A 21,799-nucleotide genomic window follows, 5' to 3' on the forward strand; every position below is an offset into this window, starting at 1 on the left:
TGCAAAGGAGCAGAAAACATACGTGTTTCCGTTGGGCGACAAGCGGAGGGTTGGATACCTACTGGTTCAACGCACCCTTCAAGAAGTGCAATACAGATGTGCGCTGTGAGAGTAATTATTATGCTAGTTGTAACAGAACGATTCAAAGGTTCACTTTCGTTTACGGTCGTGACGAAGCCTATGATACATTTTATAGCTATTAGTCATATATGTTACATTTTGGTTATGTATATTATTTTTGGTAAAAAATAAAGCTCATAACTAATTAATGAATAAAGGAATATAATTAAATTAGTAGTTCTTAATGCTTTTTGGTGCAGAGAGAACATATCGCTAATTTGATTATATGAATATGTTAATATATGATGATGGATCTTGTTGTTCTTTGAGTTTCAAGAGTATCAATTACAAGTTATTTTATGAGATCCTTGTATGTAGAAAAGTTAGTTGCATAATTGAAAGCTAGATACACTCAGTACCAACTCACCTATACAACTATCAAAAATGTAGTTTGATGCATTTTGATAGATGGGAGTTGATCCATTGGGTAGTTCAGTATCAAGATTGTTCTTCAAGAGAGTAGCATCAATGATTGTCTAAAGTGGTTATGTCTTAAATGGATCTAGTGGAAATCTCTAAAGTGTGGTGAAATAAAGAGAAGAAACCGTGAAATTTTAGAGTGGATATGAGTGTTATTGATGACCATATTAGACAAATGTGATAGAGGTTCATATTGTTATTGTAATGTGTGTTTTCTATATTTGTTACATGTAAGCATTAAGGGAGTTTGTTGGAAGTTACTAATGTTTCCATGTGTTTTAGATTGTTGTGTGAGCTCCTAGATGTCAATCTAGAAGTAGTCATTTTCCTATGTGTGAGTTGTATTAGCTATTTAGATCTACTTTCGTACGATCTAGATTTGTCATAATCAATGATCTATGTATTATAAATATGTAACCATTGACATCAATAAAAGATACAATGTGTGATTTGTATCATAATACGAAAATAAGTTATAATTGAATGTGTGAAAATTGATTAAGTGAGAATGATGAGGAAGATTATATATATTTAATTTTCTAGTAAATATAAGATACTAATAATTTCCATATGGCTGAGTTTACTACATAAATTTGGTGTGTTGTTGGTAACTTTTATTTTATTCAATTTATTTTACTATTTTTTCCTATTGTTGGATTTTCCACATAAATATGGTGTATTGTTGGTAGTTTCTATCACTTATTTACTTTATTCAATTAAATTGATTTATTAAACAAAAAAAATTCATATGAACATTTTTTATATGAATATGAGTTATGGTTTTTTAGGAATGTGGTATTAATAAGCCATGACATTGGCCCATGGTATTGTAACAAAAACTATTTTTAGGTTGAGAATCTCCATGGTAAAGTGGGGGTGAATTTCCATGGTTAAGAAATCTTGTTTAATTCTTTTTATAATTAGTAATAATAATAATTTAAAATAAAATTATAATTTAGGTCTACCAACCATTTAGTTTATATGGTCATGCTAGTTATAATTCAACTAGCTTAACCTTTCCTTGTTGATAAAATCAAATTGTTGACTAGTAGAAAAAACTTCAAAGGTAAAGGAACAAAAATCATGAGTAACAGAATCCCATAAATGGTTGTAGAAGTCATAATAAATCACATAAATCCTTATGAGTCATAATGCATCCTAGTGATACTTAGAGATTCACTAAGAAAAAACCTTATGGATATCCAACACCCCCATCATACAAAGTATAATAAGAGAACATATTATGAGAATGGGAGCTAAACATACCTCTGACCTTACAAAGATCCTCGACAACCTCAACAAGAGAACTTTGCATTCAACTTGTCAATTAACAGGTTGTTTAGAGGGAATTATAGTTTGGATTAGCAAATGGTTTGAAATAGTGACTTCTAAGAGCACGTCAATAAGATGAAGCTAACTAAAAAAAGTCAAATCTTCAAGGCCCATAAAATGGTTCTCATGGAGTTTACTATATCATTTCCTTATCGATAGTTAAACCAAGTATACCAACCACATTAACCTAGTTCTTTTTCTTCTAATTGGGATGCAAAATATGACTAATACCTTTACAATGACACCAAGCATGCTTATTTGAACCACTAACCATAAAGCCTACAAGCCCACAACTACCCCCTTCCATTCAACCATATTTACATCCCCCAAAAGTCCACTCCATAACTGAAATAAATGAATCCATCTAGCACCAAGGCTTATGCCAATTCACTTTGAAATTATGGGTATAATTGACGTACAAATCAACCATCCAATTTAGAATCAAAAGTATGATCCATGCAAACTAATCATCAACGTTCAAACTAAATACAACTACAGAACTCTACAAAAAGGAAGAGATAACTATCATGACACCTCTACTCCCTTGAAAATGCTCTAAAGCTCAAAAAGGGTCATTCCAACTATTGATAATTATGTCATGAAACTCATAACCAACAAAATTAACTTTAGGAAAAGAATACATCTTGTGAACACAAAAGGGCCATTCCAACAATAGTTCATTATGTTATGAAACTCATAACCAACAAAATTAACTTTATGAAAATAGTACATCTTGTGAACACACTACAATGCACTATGCAATAAAATATTCCCACTAAAAGCATCATCTTACACACATTCGGTGAAAATAAAGAGATGTTTATTCCAAGGGAAAATGAAGGGTTAAATTATTGAATTGGTTTCGTGTCTAAAATCCATCCAAGTGAGATGAATGGTCCATCATATTTTTGTAATAGTATTCCCATGGAAGGGGGATATGATCTCTAGTGGGGTGATCCACCCACATAGGAAAAGAGATCATTATTTCGTGTTCATTTTGATCAACCACATAGACTCAATATCCATTTCAATTATTCGAAAAGAGAGGAGTCATCCATGTTCATTATCCTAGGGTTTTCAGGTACATAGGAAAACCCACCACCAAGGTAGATTTTCTTCCATGAAGCTCCTTTAAAACTAACCCAATTATGATTGGAGTCATCTAAAATATCATTATAACATCAACTATTGACTTTGCAAATAGACCCTTTAATGACCAAATTTACAGTCAAGTGATGAACATGATGCGATGTCCCTTAAAATATAAGAAATATCATTATAACAAACAACATTTAAAAAAATCCCTAAAACTAAACCACCTTATAAAACTTAAAACATTTAAACTTAAACTTAAAAATATATCATTAACATAATAATAGTAACAAATTATTATTATCTTAACAATAATATTTCTTAATAAAACAATTGTTTTTATTTTTACATAGAATAACCATAAAACCAAATTTTCTCGCACACAAAATTTAAAGGTAAATCACTTAAACTTTTCAAACTCGATGATCTAGACATTTGAAGGTAAACAACTTAAACATAAAATAAACATTAAAAATGGATCCTGCCAATAATAATGAACACCAAATTATTTACTCATTTCTGTTGAATACTTATTTCAAGTTTGAATGATCTTGTATACTTTTCTCTTCTCTAAAAAGAAAGGGAGAAAAGGTATCGATGCAAAATGTTTTAGGCATGGGTCAAGGAATTTATAGTTTTTTAATGAAAACAATGACGTATTAAACTGGCAAGTCTATGTTGAAATGATATAGAAGTCCATGTTGAAATGATGTAGCATTCCGTGGTATTGTTTATCGTTTTTTTTTTTTAATTAAAAAAAACATTTTTAGAGATAATTTACAAATTTTCAAAATGTTGTTGGATGATAAATTTTTGTGTGAAAAATATGCTTTTTTTTCAAAAAAATTAATAGTGAGAGTGTTTGAATTATTTTTATGAATAATATTTTTTATTTTTTAAATAAATTAATATATTTTATAATTTTTTTTCTAATTTTAAATATGGTTTAAAATATCTCATAGAAACAACTAAAATAGAATTAGAATATGTATTAATAACTAAATAAAATACTTATAGATACAAATTTATAAAGCCTAAATTAATAAGTTTATATGGAGTTTAGTCAATATCAAATTCACAGTCAAACATCTTCATGATGGTTTAAGAGTGACAATAGGAGCCACCTATAAAAATAATGATTTAAAAGTAAAAACCCCTTATAAAAAACCACAATCCAAATAAAAACCACCTAAAAAACACAAACCATTACATGAGACAGTACAATATTTCACCAATATATAGATCATTCTTTCATTTAAGAATCTTTAAAATTATCCCTAACCTCAACAAAAATCCACTATAAGAAAAAGAAACTATAGAACATGACAGTGTCCCAACCAAAGAACATGACAGTGTCCCATCACATAAAACATGACAGTATTCCACTGAAAAGCAGATCTGCATATCTTTATTCCGTTCAAACCTACCTGAAAGCTGTCCCACCTTAAACAAATTCCACTCACAATCATTCAAAAAAACTCTCCCAAAATAATGTAGGTCTATATCTATATATATATAATTTTAATTAAAATTTTAATTTTAATTTTAATGGAAAATAATGATCGCGACTTGCCTCATTGACTTTCGTCCTCCATGGTCGTAAATGCTGTTCGGCTATTGCTGCACCAGAAACGCGCAAAGAATGAGAATACTTTGTGGACGCAGCAGGCAATAAAGCTGACGGCCATTTTAACTTTGACCATTATGCATAAAATTGACAGGGACGTCTTTAAAAGTAAATCACTTTAATGTTTATATTGATTTAATATTTAATATTATTTATTATTATATAAAGTAATGTATTTATATTAAAATTTAAATATTTATTTCGTTATACATTTTATATGGGTAAAATTAAAAATATATATATAATTAATTTAACTATAATTTTATTTTAAATTAATTTATTATTAGTAACATGTAATAAAATTTTTAATTATAAAAATTCGCTTCTATTTTATAATAGAAATTTTTAAAAGATAAATAAATCATGTTTTAATATTATGACTTATTAATATCACATGTTTAAAAAAATTATAACATATATTCATATAACATTTTTAATTAAAATGATCATTTGAATTCGTGATTTACGATTTGATAGTAAATTTATAATAAGGTTTACATGTAGAGTTGGTATAGAATATCTTTCGCATAATCATAGATGGAATTTATGTTAGTACCAATGGCAATCTAACATACCTAGAATCTATATTAGTATCAATGGCAATCTAACATACATGGAATCTATGTTAGTATCTTTGTAGATGGGAAATAATTTTTATTATGAGATTAAAATGTAAATACAAATTTGGAGTTCATAAAGAATATCTTTCATATACATATAGATAGAAGACACCAATAGCATTTGACACCAAATATACTCATAGATGGAAGACACCAATAACACATGACACCAAATTACAAGTTATTGGAAAGCAAAGTTATGAGATTAAATTTGAAGTTTCATATTTGATAAGTCTTTTTAACAGTTACTGCCAATCACTCAACTGATTACTATTTGAATTTTACTTATTAACATAGAATATTGAATTATGTTATAGATGGAGTAATAATGACTAATAAGATTTATTAAAAATTCATTTCTTTCATAACGGTATAATTTTATGATTAGACTCGGAAAAAACAATAAATAATTAATTAACAATTATGATTAGACTTAGAAAAATAATAAATATATATTTATGGTGAGATAATTTGTTGTATTAAGTATTTTTCTTTTAAATTTCCATTTTTTTGGGTAGCCTAAAATCAATAAATTTAAATGAAATATATAGTAAAGAAAAATTATTATTTATTAAATATTTAGATATTATTTGTAGTAATTTATTGATATTGCATTAATTAATATGAAATGACTATTTTATTTATGGTAAGTTTTTTGATGTTTATGGGTGTTTGCCAACCATTTAAATTATATGGTTGTGCTATTAAATAATGTTGTCACATGGCCCATGCTTTCTCGTTCACTACTTGTGGTCCAACATCTGACACATTATTCTATGCATTTTGCAAGTTTCATTGAGAAACTTAATGAGAAAGGAAATGCATCGAGAAACAAGAGGATTACTTAACTTTGATCAAATTCTTATCTTTATCTCCCCATGACGGGTTTTCAATTTCAATTTGACAATATGTCTTCTTCCTTTATAGAAAGCTCCTTACTATTGTGGAACACTAGTGATTCTTCAAATATAAACCTCAATGGTACAAAGATGAAAACTAAATCACAGGAGGCTCTTCCATCTCCAGTGAGTTTTCTCATATCACAAGGTTGAAGACAGTCTAAATACAACAAGCCTGCTATCAGAATTAAACATTTCTTTTACGCTAACCATCCAATCACAATAGAGTCTTCCTTCACAGGGTAGCATATGCTCGGTCCCCTGTGTAGGAATAGATCGACCTCTAGGGAGCAACCTCGAAGACAATGTTTATCAATGCATAGGTACATTGAGAGGTCATGGTGGGTGTGTGTTTTCTCTAGCAATGGTGCGCAACCTCCTCTACAGTGGATCCTCTAGAAATGACATAAGGGTATGAAGACATCCCAAGCTCATTGAACACTGTAAGTTTGGTCATGGTGATGGAGCTATCAAGTGTATTTTGGTTTCTAGCTATAGGATATACAACATGCATCAAGATCATAAAATCAGAGTTTGGAAACATGCTGAGAATATACAACCCTCGGGATATAATTTGGTGGTCACCATGCCAACCTTGAAGGATTATGTGATAAATGTCATACCACCTAAGAATTATTTTCAGGAGGCACAAGAAGGTACTCTAGATTAAACATTTTGATACTATATTGCTTTGCTCACTGATAGAAATGGGTTTTTTCATTCGACTTCCTGGGACAGGATGGTGAAGACCTGGAGACCTTCCGACATGAGATGTGTTGAATCTTTCACACAACATAACAATGTCATTAATGCACTTATGGTTTCAATAGATGGTTTTTTTACACAGGATTTGTAGACTCTAGAATCAAAATCTGGATAAAGGCCTCAGGAGATTGAAAACATCCTCTAGTTGCAATGAATCAACAGTACAAATCTTCCATCAATGCACTATATCTTAGCACCAACGACTCCATTCTTTACTCTGGAGGTTGTGACAAATCCATCTGGTGTTCCTCAAGAGATGTGTAGACTGTGCCCTTAGTCAAACTAGTTGTTACTAGCTAACGGCTAGTTAGTAGCTCTCTACATCTATTTATCTCATTGCCTGGATCTAGTTCGTCATCTTGTCCTGAAGATGAACCACACTGGTTGGTTCAAAACACGTCAACGAGGATATATCTGATGTGATTTTTACCAAAATATTTTGTTACAATCTTATGGATCACAAAAGTTTTAATTCAAAAATTTCAACCCTGCATGGGAGGGCCAGTGTTATCAAGGTTAATATTTTCAAAAAGGGATGTTTGCAAGTATCAAATATGAAATCAGATATGTTGTTCTTCAAGATATGTAGAGACTCTTCCCTTAGTCAGACTAGCTGTTACCCGCTAACGACTAGTTAGCAGCACTCTACATCTATTTATCTCATTGCCTAGATTCGGTTCCTCATCTTGTCCTGAAGATGAACCACACGAGCTGGCTCGAAACACAATGATGAGAATATCTCTGATGTGTTTTTTACCGAAATATTTTCTTGTAACTATTATGGATCACAAAAGTCTTAATTCAAAAATTTCAACCCTACACAGGAGGGCCACTGTTATCAAGGTTAATCTTTTTGAAAAGGCACGTTTGCAGGTATCAAAGATGAAATCAGATCTGGTGTTCCTCAACATATGTAGAGACTCTTCCCTTAGTCAAACTAGCTGTTACCCGCTAATGACTAGTTAGAATCTCTCTACATCTATTTATCTCATTGCCTGGATCTAGTTCCTCATCTTGTCCTTAAGATGAACCACACTGGCTGGTTCGAAACGCATCAAAGAGAATATCTCTGATGTGATTTTTACCGAAATATTTTATTATAACTATTATGGGTCACAGAAGTCTTAATTGCAAATTTTCAACCTTGCACGAGAGGGCCATTGTTATCAAGGTTAATCTTTTCGAAAAGGCACATTTGCAGATATCAAGATGAAATCAGATCTGGTGTTCCTCAAGAGATGTAGAGACTCTTCCCTTAGTCAAACTAGATGTTACCCGCTAATGACTAGTTAGTAGCTCTCTAAATCTATTTATCTCATTGCCTAGATCTGGTTCCTCATTTTGTCTTGAAGATGAACCACACTGGCTGGTTCAAAATGCGTCGATGAGAATATCTCTAATGTGATTTTTACCGAAAGATTTTGTTATAACTATTATGGATCACAGAAGTCTTAATACAAAAATTTCAACCTTGCACGAGAGGGCCACTATTATCAAGGTTAATCTTTTCAAAAAGGCATGTTTGCAGGTATCAAAGATGAAATCAGATCTGGTGTTCCTCAAGAGATGTAGATACTCTAGCCTTAGTCAAACTAGTTTTTACCTGCTAACGACTAGTTAACAACTCTCTACATCTATTTATCTCATTGCCTGGATTTGGTTCCTCGTCTTGTCCTGAAGATGAATCACACTGGCTGGTTCGAAATGTGTCAATGAGAATATCACTGATGTGATTTTTACTGAAAGATTTTGTTGTAACTATTATGGATCACAGAAGTCTTAATTCAAAAAAATCCATCATTGTTTAGGAAAGAGAGGAAGGCAAGTGACACATGGTCATATCAGGGTCCTTGAGCGGCCACAATCACACAGTTCTATGCTTGATGATAGTTGTTGAACTTGTATGTAGTGGATCTGCAGTTAATATTAGGAGAGTGTGGAAAAGAGGAAAAGGTAACGTGCATTAATGTAAGGCGATTTTGGAAGTTCAGAGAGTTCTTATTAAATCCATTTCATTATTTTTAGATCTCATGATGGGGTGTCACATCTACAGCGACAACCTAGATCACAACATTAATGTTTGGTGGGTTTCTTCACGTAAAAACTCTTTTGATGATTGCAAAGATGCATGATCCAAAAATAAAAAGTAAAGGTTTCAATAATTTGCAAGCTAGCTTATGTCTTTTAGGAAATGGATTATGATTGCAAAAGCACACAAACTTAAGTATTTGCATAATTTTAATAGTTAAAAGCAGAGAAACATGGAACATCAAGCACAGGAAAATTGATAACGAAGTTCACCCCTCTTCGGCTACATTTTCAGGTTCAACTTCGAGTGTGACCTCTTTATTATATTGTCAAATGCTCAATCCATCCACATCCAAGCTTCAATATGCAAAAAAAACATTTCCATCATGTCCAAAATGCTCAAAAACCCCTGCCTAGGCTCTTCTTGAGTTGAAAAGGTTGAAAAATGAGTAAAATATGGTCATTTTTCCAATCTGGTATGCAAACTACTCCGCAAATTGTTTCTTCCCTGCTATTATTGCAACAAAACTTCCTGTGGTATATTGATGGTGCCCAAAATTAGTTGGGCGGAGGTCATGGGTTCAACCCCACCTCCAACCGGTAATTATGTTGATTGGTTATTAAATATTATTTAAAAATTAAAAACTTTTTTGTCAAAGCACCCTCTGAATAGTGTGTGCCTAGTCATATGGATACATGGGACTGAGGGGCATGGGTCAAAGGCCACATGCTTTCCCTTAGTCTCTCTCCCGATCTTGTGCATATGATATGCCCTGGGCCTTCAGCATGGGCAACGTGCCCAACACCCCTCCCCCGGACATTACACTGATGATTACATTGCATTATCAAAAACTATGGTCTGGGCTAGTCGAGCAAGCTCACCAACCTTCCCATCCCCTCAACCTCTCCCCCATATTAATTTAAATATAAACCACCGAATAACATATAACGAGAAACATGTTTGGTCCAATGGTGCGATGTTGACTTCGTCGATGGTAGGTAAGGGGTTTGAACCTTGCGGAGTGCAACCAACCAAAATTTTGATGAGCGATAGAGAGCCACATGGCCATATGTCCTTCCATGATTGGGCCATGTGGTGCCCTACGATTGGGCCACATGGAACAAGAAGATTGGTCTCGAATCAACCAATAAAAAAAACCCAAATTTTGCCTCACACACATGCCACGTTTAGTATTTGATTTTGTCCTGTACTGCCCAGTCAATGGATGACATCAACATTACATCATCATACATACTACCACATGGTGTTTGTACATGGACAATCAACCCTGCACCTTGATTTTTTTTTTGTTTTCCAAAACCCTCGGAACACGATAACTTCCTCATATGATGTCGGATCGAGGCGATTTAAGTGTCATTGGAATCAAAATGACAAGCTTTACAATTTGGTGCTAGTTTTGAGGGATTTTGGTAAGTTTAATTTTTGTGCATGTTTTTGATCCCCTGGGATCACTCCTCCCCATTGGAAGTTTTTGGACCACTAAAAGTATATTTTTACTTAATAGGAAAGTGAGGGTACAACTCCCTCACTTTCTCGATCTCTGTTCACCTTGATGTTTTTGGATTGGTACCTTTGAGCCCCACATGAAGATACTCCACATTGCCTTTGTGTGAAGTTCTTATTCTCCTACCAATAATAGAGCCTTCCTACAACTCATTTAAATATTCAAGACCAAAATATTCTATAGATGGAATTTTAACATTCCCTTCTTGATCAACCATCATAGGAGTCTCATACAATATCAAATTTTCCACATTCACAACATAAAAAAATTTCATTTGAGGTGGTAAACCTAATCGGAAAGCATTGTTACCCAATCTTCTCTAATATTTTGAAAGGACCATATTTGATTGACTGGAGCTTTTTATCTTCACCTTGTAATCTTTCCTTGTTGATGTACAACCAAAATTGATCTCCCACTTGGAAATCATGATCAACCTAATGATTATCATATCTTTCTTTGTACTTGGCTTGACATCTATCCAACTATTCTTGTACCCTGTGATGGACTTATTGTAATTTTTTAATGAAATGCTTGTCTTTGTCCACATAACTATGCCCATATATTGTGATATCTTTTCCAAAGATGAAATCCAAAGAAGACTTTGGAAAATAATGCAAACAAGCTTCAAATAGAGATACTTGTGTAGATGAATTCTTGACACGATTGTAGGCATGTTTAATGTAATGCAAATTCTGATCCCAAAGTTTAGGATGCTTACCATAGTATCCTCGAAGGAAATGCATTGTTGTTTTGTTCACTACTCCCGTCTAGACGTCAGTTTGTGGATGACATGTTGTGCTCTTCTTCAACTTTGTGTCCACAAGTTTCCATGAACTTGAAAAAAAATTCCCAATAAATCGAGAATATTGATAAGAAATAATCAAATTATGTAACCCAAAATGAACCCATACATTTTGGAAGAACATCTTTGCAGTTTGTTCAGTTGTAACATGTTTCTTACAAGGCATCAACACACACATTTTGTTGAAATGATCCATTACAACATATAAATAATCATGACCTTTCCTAGACATTTGTAGTCCCCTAACAAAATCCATAAAAATACTTTCCCAAGGACGAGAAGGGATATGAAGTGGAGTGCACAAATCTAATTTCCTATTATTTGGTTTTCTAGTAGTGCACGTAGAACATCCTTTTACATAACTTGATACAGTTTCATTCATACGATGCCAATAATAATACCTCTGTAACATAGAAAATATTTTTCCTACAGCAATGTGGCCAACAATAAGATAATTATGGGCTTCCCTTATGACACTAACTCTTTGACTGTGTGGAATACACAACTTGCCAAGATGATACAACAACTTGTTATGAACATGATAATCTAACACTTCAACATGATTTCCTTGACTCAAGTTGCATAAACATATTTAAAATCTTCATCTTAAGCATATTATTCAATATAACTTTCATGCATGTTTGAGATATGCTTAAGAATGATAGATGCATTAACAACATGCCTTGATAGCATATCAACAAATTTGTTGTATATACCTTTCTTATACCTGATAACCAAAAGAATTTGTTGTGGAAATCCCATCCATCTGAAATGTCTAGCTTGTTGTAGCTTAGTTTGTGATTGTAAATATTGCAAAGGTTGATGGTCAGTATAAATAATTGTTTCCTTACCCATCAAATAGTGGTTCCATTTCTTCACGCTTTGTACCAAAGGGTACAACTCTTTATCATATGTTAGATAGTTAATCACTGCATTGGAAAAGGTTTCATAATGATAACATATTGGATTACCATGTTGCATAAAAAATACTCCCCTAGCATATTCGCGTGCATCAGTTTGAATTTTAAATGCTTGATTAAGAACTGGAAGTGTTAGAAATGGTGTTACATTGATTTTCTCTTTCAAAGAGTCAAAGGATTTTTGTTGCTTTCATCCGCACTGAAATCCCTGCCTCACACTTACCAAAGAATGCAATGGTGTTGCAATGAATGAGAAGTTTGTAATAATTTTTCTCTAATATTGTGTCGCTCCCAAAAATCTCCTAACTTGTATAACATTGTTGGGTTTAGGCCAATTAAAAATAACATCAACTTTGGAGAGATTAATCTTCAATTCACCACTTCCTACAGTATCACCCCAGTAAACCAAAGAGTTTTTCCCAAATTCTCATTTAGACATCTTCAAATACAACTTTTCCTTTTTCATGACATTTATAACTTGCTTTACATGTTTCACATGCTCTTCATGAGTCTTACTAAAAGTAAAAGTATCATCTAAGTAGACTATGACAACATCATCAAGGAATGATTGTAATACATCATTAATAACTCTCATGAATGTGGTAGGTGAATTACAAAGCCAAAACAACATAACTAACCATTAAAACATACCTTGTTTTGTCTTAAAAGAAATTTTCCAAATATCACCTTCAACAATCCTTGCTGATGATAACTGCTTCTTAAGTATAACTTAGTAAAATAAACAACATACTTGAACTGATATAGCAAATCATCAATGCAAGGAAGAGGATAATGATTCTTTACTATGATATTTTTCAAAGCTTAGAAATCCACACACGTGCACCATGTACCATCTTTCTTCAGAACCAAAACAATGAAAGACCAACAATATTATGTGCTGGGTTTGATGACCCCTTTGTCAAGAAGCTCTTGAATTTGCTTCTTAATTTGTGCATTCTCTAAAATTAACATTCTATACATGCCAATATTGGAAAGTGGTGCATCCTCCTGCAATTGTATCTGATGTTGGATTCCTATTTTTGGAGGTAACCCTTCAAGTTCCTGAAACATCTTGTCATAAGTATTAACAATTTCAACCAATACATGCTTGAGTTTAGAATCATATCCCCAGAAAGCTTCAGATTTAGTTGTATCTTTAGCTTTAATCATCAACAACACAAAATTCTTACTAGCATTCACAAGCCTTTTAATTTGACCTACACTAACAAGAGATAAGTTCATACTCTTGCGATGTTCTCTAACAAGATACTCAACTCCATCTTTGAAAATATGATATTTGTTCTGATGACGATGGAATATGGTTTTTTTCCATATAAATATGGACACCCTAAGGAAATCCCACAAATATCAAGTGGTACAACATCAAGCTCTATACCATCTATAAAATTAATAGTGATAGAAAATTTTAGTTTACATTTTCTTGTCACTTGCAAGTTGGCATCATGACATACACAACCCAAAGAGTAAGGTTTTGTATGAGGTGTAGTTTCCAAGTTAATATTCTTGACAATTGCTTCAAAGATAAGATTGACTTGAAATCCACTTTCAAATAATCTATTAATATTTTTATGTTCCGTAGTGACCTTGATATGAAAAATATCACTTATCTCTTTACCATTTTGAGGTTCAACATGCTCGTTAGAAGAACTAATACTTGCGTTAGAAGTTATACCTTTCATTCCCATGGTTGTGATTTTGGTTTCATCACCTGAATTAGATATTAGATCTTGTTGAGTTTTAGCAACATACTTTTGTTTCCCCTCATTATTGAACTTCCTTGGTCTTATTTTTAGATGTAATTTCAAAAACGATCTTCATCATGGCCATGTTTTGAAAAATGTTTACAAGTAAGTTTGTCTCCCTCTTTCTTGGTTGTAGCATTCCTCTTAAGTTTTCCTTTAAGTTTCCCCTTTCCTTTATCTCCATATTTAAAGGGTTTCTTGCTTGACACTTGAGGAACATTCTTGCCTCTTGATTCTAAATGAGTTGCCTGAACACACATTTCATCTAGATTGTTGGGATTAAACATATGGTATGAATCAAATAACTATGAAATCCACCTATATACTAAAGGAGAGTATCTTGTGAGGTCAAATCAAGACCCAATATTAATGTTATTTTTCTAAATTTTTGTGTGTAACATTGGACACTCTGACCTTTAGCTTGTCTAAAATTTTGTTAATCCATAATTTCTTTTTGCATGTAAGCTAATGGACAAAATTGTATTCTTATGCAACTATAAAATCATTCTAAGAAGAGATAATTTTACCACTTTTCTTCAAATCTTCTTGAGTTGGCTTCCCATGAGAAGAGGGATGCACCTTTGAAGTGAAGAGAACCAAGCTGAATTTTTGTGACATCATCATTAATCTTTTGAATCCTGCAATAAACTTCAATTTGACGAAACCAATTATCCAACTTTTCAGCATTTACTTCTCCATTATATATTGGAAATTCAAACTTGACGTAAAGCTTAAGCAAAGGAGACGTAGCATGTCCTCTTGGAGATGTAGGAGGAGTAGGTCTATGTGAAGAAGAAGGTGAGGAAGGAGGTGAAGATGGAGGTGAAGGAGGAGGAAAAGGTGGAGGCTTTCTCCGATTACCACCATCACCTTTTGGTTGATTAGAACTTTCTCCTTGCAAAACAAAGTCACTGATAAACTGAAAACTATTACCTCAAAAGGAGAACTATAAGAAAAAAAAACAAAAAAAAATGAAAAAACAACCTAAAAACGAAAAGTGTTGATGCTAGAATATATATATATATATATATATATATATATATTCAACATTTTTTAAACATGGAAGTAAAAGCCATTTTTTTTTATGCTAGAATAATGTCTTTTTTTTTCCTGGGTAAATTGTCAACATTTTTTAGTAATGATGTTAAATATTATGACTCTGAAGAGCCTTAAAATTCCCACTATAGGCATGACATTAAAGATAAAATATCACATCTGCTTAAAATTCCAATGATTTTTAGGCACAATATTAAAGATAAAATATCATGTCTCTGAAAAGCCTTAAAATTCCAAGAATGACACTAATGATAAAATATCAACTCTATGAAAAACCTTAAAATCCAACAATTTTCAGCCATGGTGTTAATATTATTTAAAAAAATAATTGTCATTTAATTTATATTAATTTATTTTTTCTTTAAGTTTATTGTATTAATAGAAATTTATTAAATATAATATTTTTTTTTATATAATCTATTGAAGTCACTGGATAGGAAACACTTCAGTTATGATGAATAAACAAATTTATAAAACAAATGAATTTATATGTGATTTTGGAGTTTTTGATACTCTCCACATTAAAACATTTATTTTTTTTGGAAATTTTTGTAAATAGTTTATTTTTAAATACTTTTAAGATTTTGAAACTTGCAAATTGTTTTTTAAAAACTATATTTCATTTTATAATAACAATAATAATAATAATAATAATAATAATAATAATAATAATAATAATAATAATAATAATTTCATATTAAAATTATATTTCTTTTGAATTTAATAAATCGAAACTAAAAAACATATTGAAGATTATGCAAAAAGAAATGCCGTTTCTGGAATCCTATCGACCTCTAACGAAGTACACCATCAACAAAACGTTGTTCTCCTAGACTTATTAGTTCTACACACAATTTATTTTGACATATGTGTCCATTCAAATATGTTGAGAATAATAAAACATTGAAAAAATAAAACTAAAAAGACAAGAAATTAAAAAAATAATAACAAGTAAATACAAATATATATTAAAACATAAAATATTAAAAAATATATATAAAAAAAAATTAAAATAAAACATAAAAAAACATTAAAAAAAAAAACAAAAACAAAAAAACAAAACATAAAAAATAAATGAATAAAAAAGGAAAATATTAAAAAAAACATTAATTTAAGAAAAGAATTTAAAAATTTTACCCAAAAAAAAAATAATATTGATGAGATAAATTAAAAAACAAAAAAATATTAAAATAAATAAATAAACGTAAAAAAGCACAATAAAAACCATTTAAAAAATAAAATAATAAATTAAAAATCTTTAAAAGAAATAAATAAGAAACAAAAAAACATTTAAAAATCTAACTTATACCAGAAACGTTAAGAAAATGAAAAAAAACCATAAAAAACATGGCAAAAATAAATCAAATGTAAAAATATATATAAAAAAGAAATAAAATAAAAAAACACATAAAAATGTAAAAAACAAAAAAACAAAATTAACTTGTAAAAAAAAAGAAAAAAATGATTAAAAAAACCATAATTGAAAAGAAAAAAAATTAACCAAAAGAAAAAGCATTTTTTTTGAAAGAATTTAAAGAAATATATTAAAAAAATAACAGTGTGCCTCCTGCGTAGGTGGCTACAGGGACTCAGGTCTGGGCGGACGAGAAGCTTCCAGTCCGCCCAGGGCCGAGCTCATGCGACCACTTGGGTAGGGGAAGGTTGGTTCCCAGAATTGACCTCCCCCCACGTAGGTGGTCGCAAGGGATTGACATTGGGCCAAACCCTTGCAGCCACCTAGGCAAGGAGAGGTCGATTCCCGAAATCGACCCTTAGAGCCTAGCGCCCGTAGCCACCTGGGAGGGGGAAGGTCAATTTCCGGAATCAACCTCCCCTCTCCCAGGTGGCCGCGGGGGCTTGACCTTGGGCAGGTAGGGAGCCTACCCTGTCGTCCAAGGCTAAGCCCCCGCAACCACCTGGGTGGGGTAGGTCGATTCCCAAAATCGACCTTCCCCTGCACAAGTGGCCATGGGGGCTCGACGTTAGGTAGGTAGGAAGTTACCCACCTACCCAAGGTCGAGCCCCCGCAACCACCTAGGAAGTTAAATTCGTTTTTTTAATTTTAATTATTTTAAAATTTTTGTATATATATATATATATATATATATATATATATATATATATATATATATATATTAGTTATTTTAAATTTTTTTATTTAAATATTTTATTATATTATTTTTTTAATTATCGAGATTTGTTTATTTATTTTTTATGTTTAAAAAGAAATTCTTTTTTTTTTTGTTTTAAATTACATGTTTTTTTGATTTTTTTTCCTTATTTATTTATTTATTTATCTATCTTGGTTTAAATATTTTATTTTTACAAGGTAATTTTGTTTTTTTTATATATCTTTATGGATTATATATATATATATATATATTTTTATGTTTTTGTGTTTTTTGTTTTTTGTTTTATGTTTTATTACCAACATGCAAATCACCAACATTAAAAAAAAATTATCCACATTTAATACATTAGAAAATTTAAAGTGTAAAAAATAAGCTCTTTAAACAAAAAAACAAAATAAGTTGATGTTGCGTCAATACTTTTCAAAATTACCATCAAAACCACTAACATTTTAAAACAAATGTTCATACTTAATACATAATTTTTTTTTAAATAATTAAATAACATATCACCGATTTAGATAATTTTAAAAACAATAAATAAATAATATATCACTTATGTAAAATATTGATGGCATGTCAATGATTTCAACTCCATTGATCCACCCACTTACCAGCTTTCGTCCTCCATTGGCCATAAACGCTCCTCGGCTGTTGGGGAGCATTAGTATGAACTTCGTTCGTGGGCGCAGCAGAAGCGATGCAAACCAGGAGAATGTGGCCCATCAACACTGTGTTTTTTTTTTAAATAAGGTTAATCTATTGATATAATACCAAAAAGTTACATAGTAGCCAGGTCGTAAAGGGTTCCAGCCTTAATTAGCACACAACCATGAAAATTGTCTAAGACTGCCCCTACAAAGGGGATACCAATCCATTAAACATCCAAAAGTTAACCCACAAGTTTCCTGAATAAACCAGCCTATAAGCTAAAAGCAAAACCACCCTGAAAACGAGCAAAACCAACTAGAAAAACCACAAATTGTCCTAACTGGACCGCCCAGCCATCAAAAGTCCTTGAGGACACATAAGCAAGATAGAAAAAACCAGAACTAAGTGAATTGCCACCTGTCGGAAGTGACACTTGGCTCCAGGTCATCTAGGCCGAGTTCCTCCACAATAGGACATGCCTAGTCATCCGGGTTGTTCACCCCGCCACATCCCTCTGCCTGACGATTTCCCTCCCTGCTGCCATCTGCATCTTGCGAGCGCAACGTGTTCTCCAGATGGCTGTCCACAGCCTGCGTGTCACTAGCAACACCTGAAGCATCATGCAAGCTTCCAGCAGTGGCTTTTCCATGTCTTCTATGCCGACCTCCATTACCATTCAGCGTCAATGTTGTCTCTGTGCCAGCTTAGACCTGCTCTGTTCATCTCCTCCAGGGAAGTAGTCATGGGTATTTGCGGCTCAGGCTCTTCAGAAATGCAGATGGAGGCAGGGGAAGCCGAATTGTGGCTGTGTAAAGTAGAGGAGCGGGAGCTACTACCACGCATGCCACCATGATGGCTGCACATGCGGTGGCAGACCATGGTGGAGGTAGGCGCAGTTGTAGAGTCAGGAGGGGCGAAAGAAGAGATGACAGAGGAATGCTGATCGGAATTTATAGAGTGCTAAGGGGAGTGGTGGAAACCAGAGTGCTGAGTAGAAGAGCAGAAGTTAGTATGGGAATGGTGGAAGCCATTACCCAAGTCCAGACAGCAAAGAAGCCAGTATCTGCGTCTTGTACTGGTTCGCTCAGTCGACGCTTCCACTTACGAAGGGCAGGCACAATGAAATAGGGGAAGAATGATCGGGTGAATCACCGGAGCCATGGTTATGCAGTTGATGATTTTGCCTTGGCAAGAGCAGGCATTAAATGTTGCCTGCGAGGTGCCGTGAGGATTAATTAAGCTGGTCTTGGAATGGTTGCAGGGGGCCAAGTGGCCATCTCACCCATTGTCATCCCGTATCATAGCCTTAAATTCCTTAATTGCACCCGCATCCGGGGGCCCATCAGCACTGTGTTAAGTTGTTAGTAGCCGAGATTATGCGTGTTATGTCGTATGTCGTCATTTTGATAACGAGGAGACAATAAAGCTGACAGCCATTTTAACTTTGACCATTATGCATAAAATTGATAGGTACGTCTTTAGTGTTACCTGTAAAGTAAATCACTTTAATGTTTATATTGATTTAATATTTAATTTTATTTATTATTATATAAAGTAATGTATTAAAATTTAAATATTTATTTCATTATACAATTATATTGGTAAAATTAAAAAAAATATAAAATTAATTGAATTATAATTTTATTTTAAATTATTTTATTATTGGTAATTATGAAATATGTAATAAAAATTTTAATTATGGAGATTCGCTTTTATTTTGTAATGGAGATTTTTAATATGTAAATAATTGTATATTTATGGTGAGATAATTTGTTGTATTAAATCAATAGGTGTTGGGTCCCAGCTCTCTCTTCCTAGCCGCTTTCTTCCTTTCTGCCCCTCGCCCTCCCATCCCCTCGTTTGTTGTCTCGTCTTTTTATTTGTTCTGTTAGATCATTATAATAATAAGTTAATATTTACAATTATTTTATTTGATTAGTTAAAATATTTTATTCTGTCCCCGTTGGCTTTTTTATTATTTTTTTACTATTAGTACCCTTATAACTAGCTACTATCTTAATTAATTAATTTATTAATTATATATATATATATATATATATATATATATATATATAATTTTAATCCTTTAGGTATATTCATTTATACCGTTGGTTTTAAATTTGGATAATTAAATTTTTTTTTTTCAATTAACTTGATCTTATTTGATTCTAGTTAGTTTATTTATTTATTTTATTTTTAGCTATTTTTTTTAACTTAATATTATTTTATTCTTATATATATATATATATATATATATATATACTAACTATTAACTTAATAACCAATTTTAAAATTATTTATATTTATATACATATAATTCTATATATATTTATAATTAGTTAGTTATAACTCTATAGATAGTTAATTATAATTTTTTTTCTAATATACATATTTTCTATGTATTTATTAAATAGTTAATACCTTTTAACTAACTATTATATTAACAACCAATTAAATTAGATTATTTTATGCATATAATTTATATATTTATTTAGAGGTAAGGTCCCTTATTATAACTAACTTCCATTTAATTATTAAATAACTGGTTTTTGACCCTAGTCCCTAGTCCAATTTAGCCGTTGGCCTAGTTAGCCGTTGGAGGCTCTGCTCAAGCTATTTAACATGCAAAGTTGGATCTGGTTCTTCAACTTGTCCTGACAATGAACCACACTAGTTGGTTCGAAACGTGTCGACAAATGATAGATCTTGTGATTTACGCCGAAAAATCTCTCATAAACCTAAATATTTTTCTCTTAAATTTCCATTTTTATTGCTTGCTTGCAATCAATAAATTTAAATGAAATAGATAGTAAAGCAAAATAATTATTTATTAAATATTTCAATATTATTTGTAGTAATTTATTGATATTGCATTAATTAATGTGAAATAGTTATTTTATTTATTGTAACTTTTTTGATGTCCATGGGTGTTTGCCAACCATTTAAATTATATGGTTGTGCTAGTAAATAATGTTGTCACATGGCCCATGCTTGCTCGTTCACTACCCGTGGTCCAACATCTGACACATTATTCTACGCATTTGGCTAAGTTTCACTAAGAAACTTAATGAGAAAGGAAATGTGTCGAGAAACAAGAGGATTACTCAACTTTGATCACCTTCTTATCTTTGTCTCCCCACAACGGGTTTTCAATTTCAATTTGACAATATGTCCTCTTCCTTTATAACAAGCTCCTTACTATTATGGAACACTAGTGATTCTTCAAATATGAACCTCAATGGTACAAAGATGAAAACTAAATCGCACGAGACTCTTCCATCTCTAGTGAGTTTTCTCATATCGCAAGGTTGAAGACCGTCTAAATACAACAAGGGATATACAACAATCCTGTTATTAAAATTAAATATTTATTTTACACTAAGAATCCAATCAAAATTGAGTCTTTTTTCACAGGGTAGCATATGCTCGATCCCCTATGTAGGGATGGATCGACCTCTAGGGAGCAACCTCGAAGACAATGTTTATTGATGCATTGGTAAATTGAGAGGTCATGGTGGGTGTGTGTTTTCTCTAGCAATGGTGCACAACCTCCTCTATAGTGGATCCTCTAGAAATGACATAAGGGTATGAAGACATCCCAAGCTCATTGAACATTGTAAGCTTGGTCATGGTGATGGAGCTATCAAGTGTATTTTGGTTTCTGGCTATAGGATATACAACGTGCATTAAGATCATAAAATCAGAGTTTGGAAACATGTTGAGAATATACAAACCTTGGGATATAAGTTGGTGGTCACCATGCCAACCTTGAAGGATTATGTGATAAATGCCATAACACCTAAGAAGTATTCTCAGGAGGCACAAGAAGGTACTCTAGATTAAACATTTTGATACTATATTGCTTTGCTGGGTGATAGAAATGGATTTTTTCATTCAACTTCCTCAGACAGGATGATGGAGACCTAGAGACCTTCCAAGATGAGATGTGTTGAATCTTTCACACAAAATTATGATGTCATTAATGCACTTATGGTTTCACTAGATGGCTTTTTTTACACAGGACTTGACAACGCTAGAATCAAAATCTG

The sequence above is a fragment of the Pinus tabuliformis genome, chromosome 1_2 (assembly GCF_031772625.1).
Source record: "Pinus tabuliformis cultivar Carrire ecotype Pingquan chromosome 1_2, CPIR1, whole genome shotgun sequence".
In the NCBI taxonomy this organism is placed as follows: Eukaryota; Viridiplantae; Streptophyta; class Pinopsida; order Pinales; family Pinaceae; genus Pinus; species Pinus tabuliformis.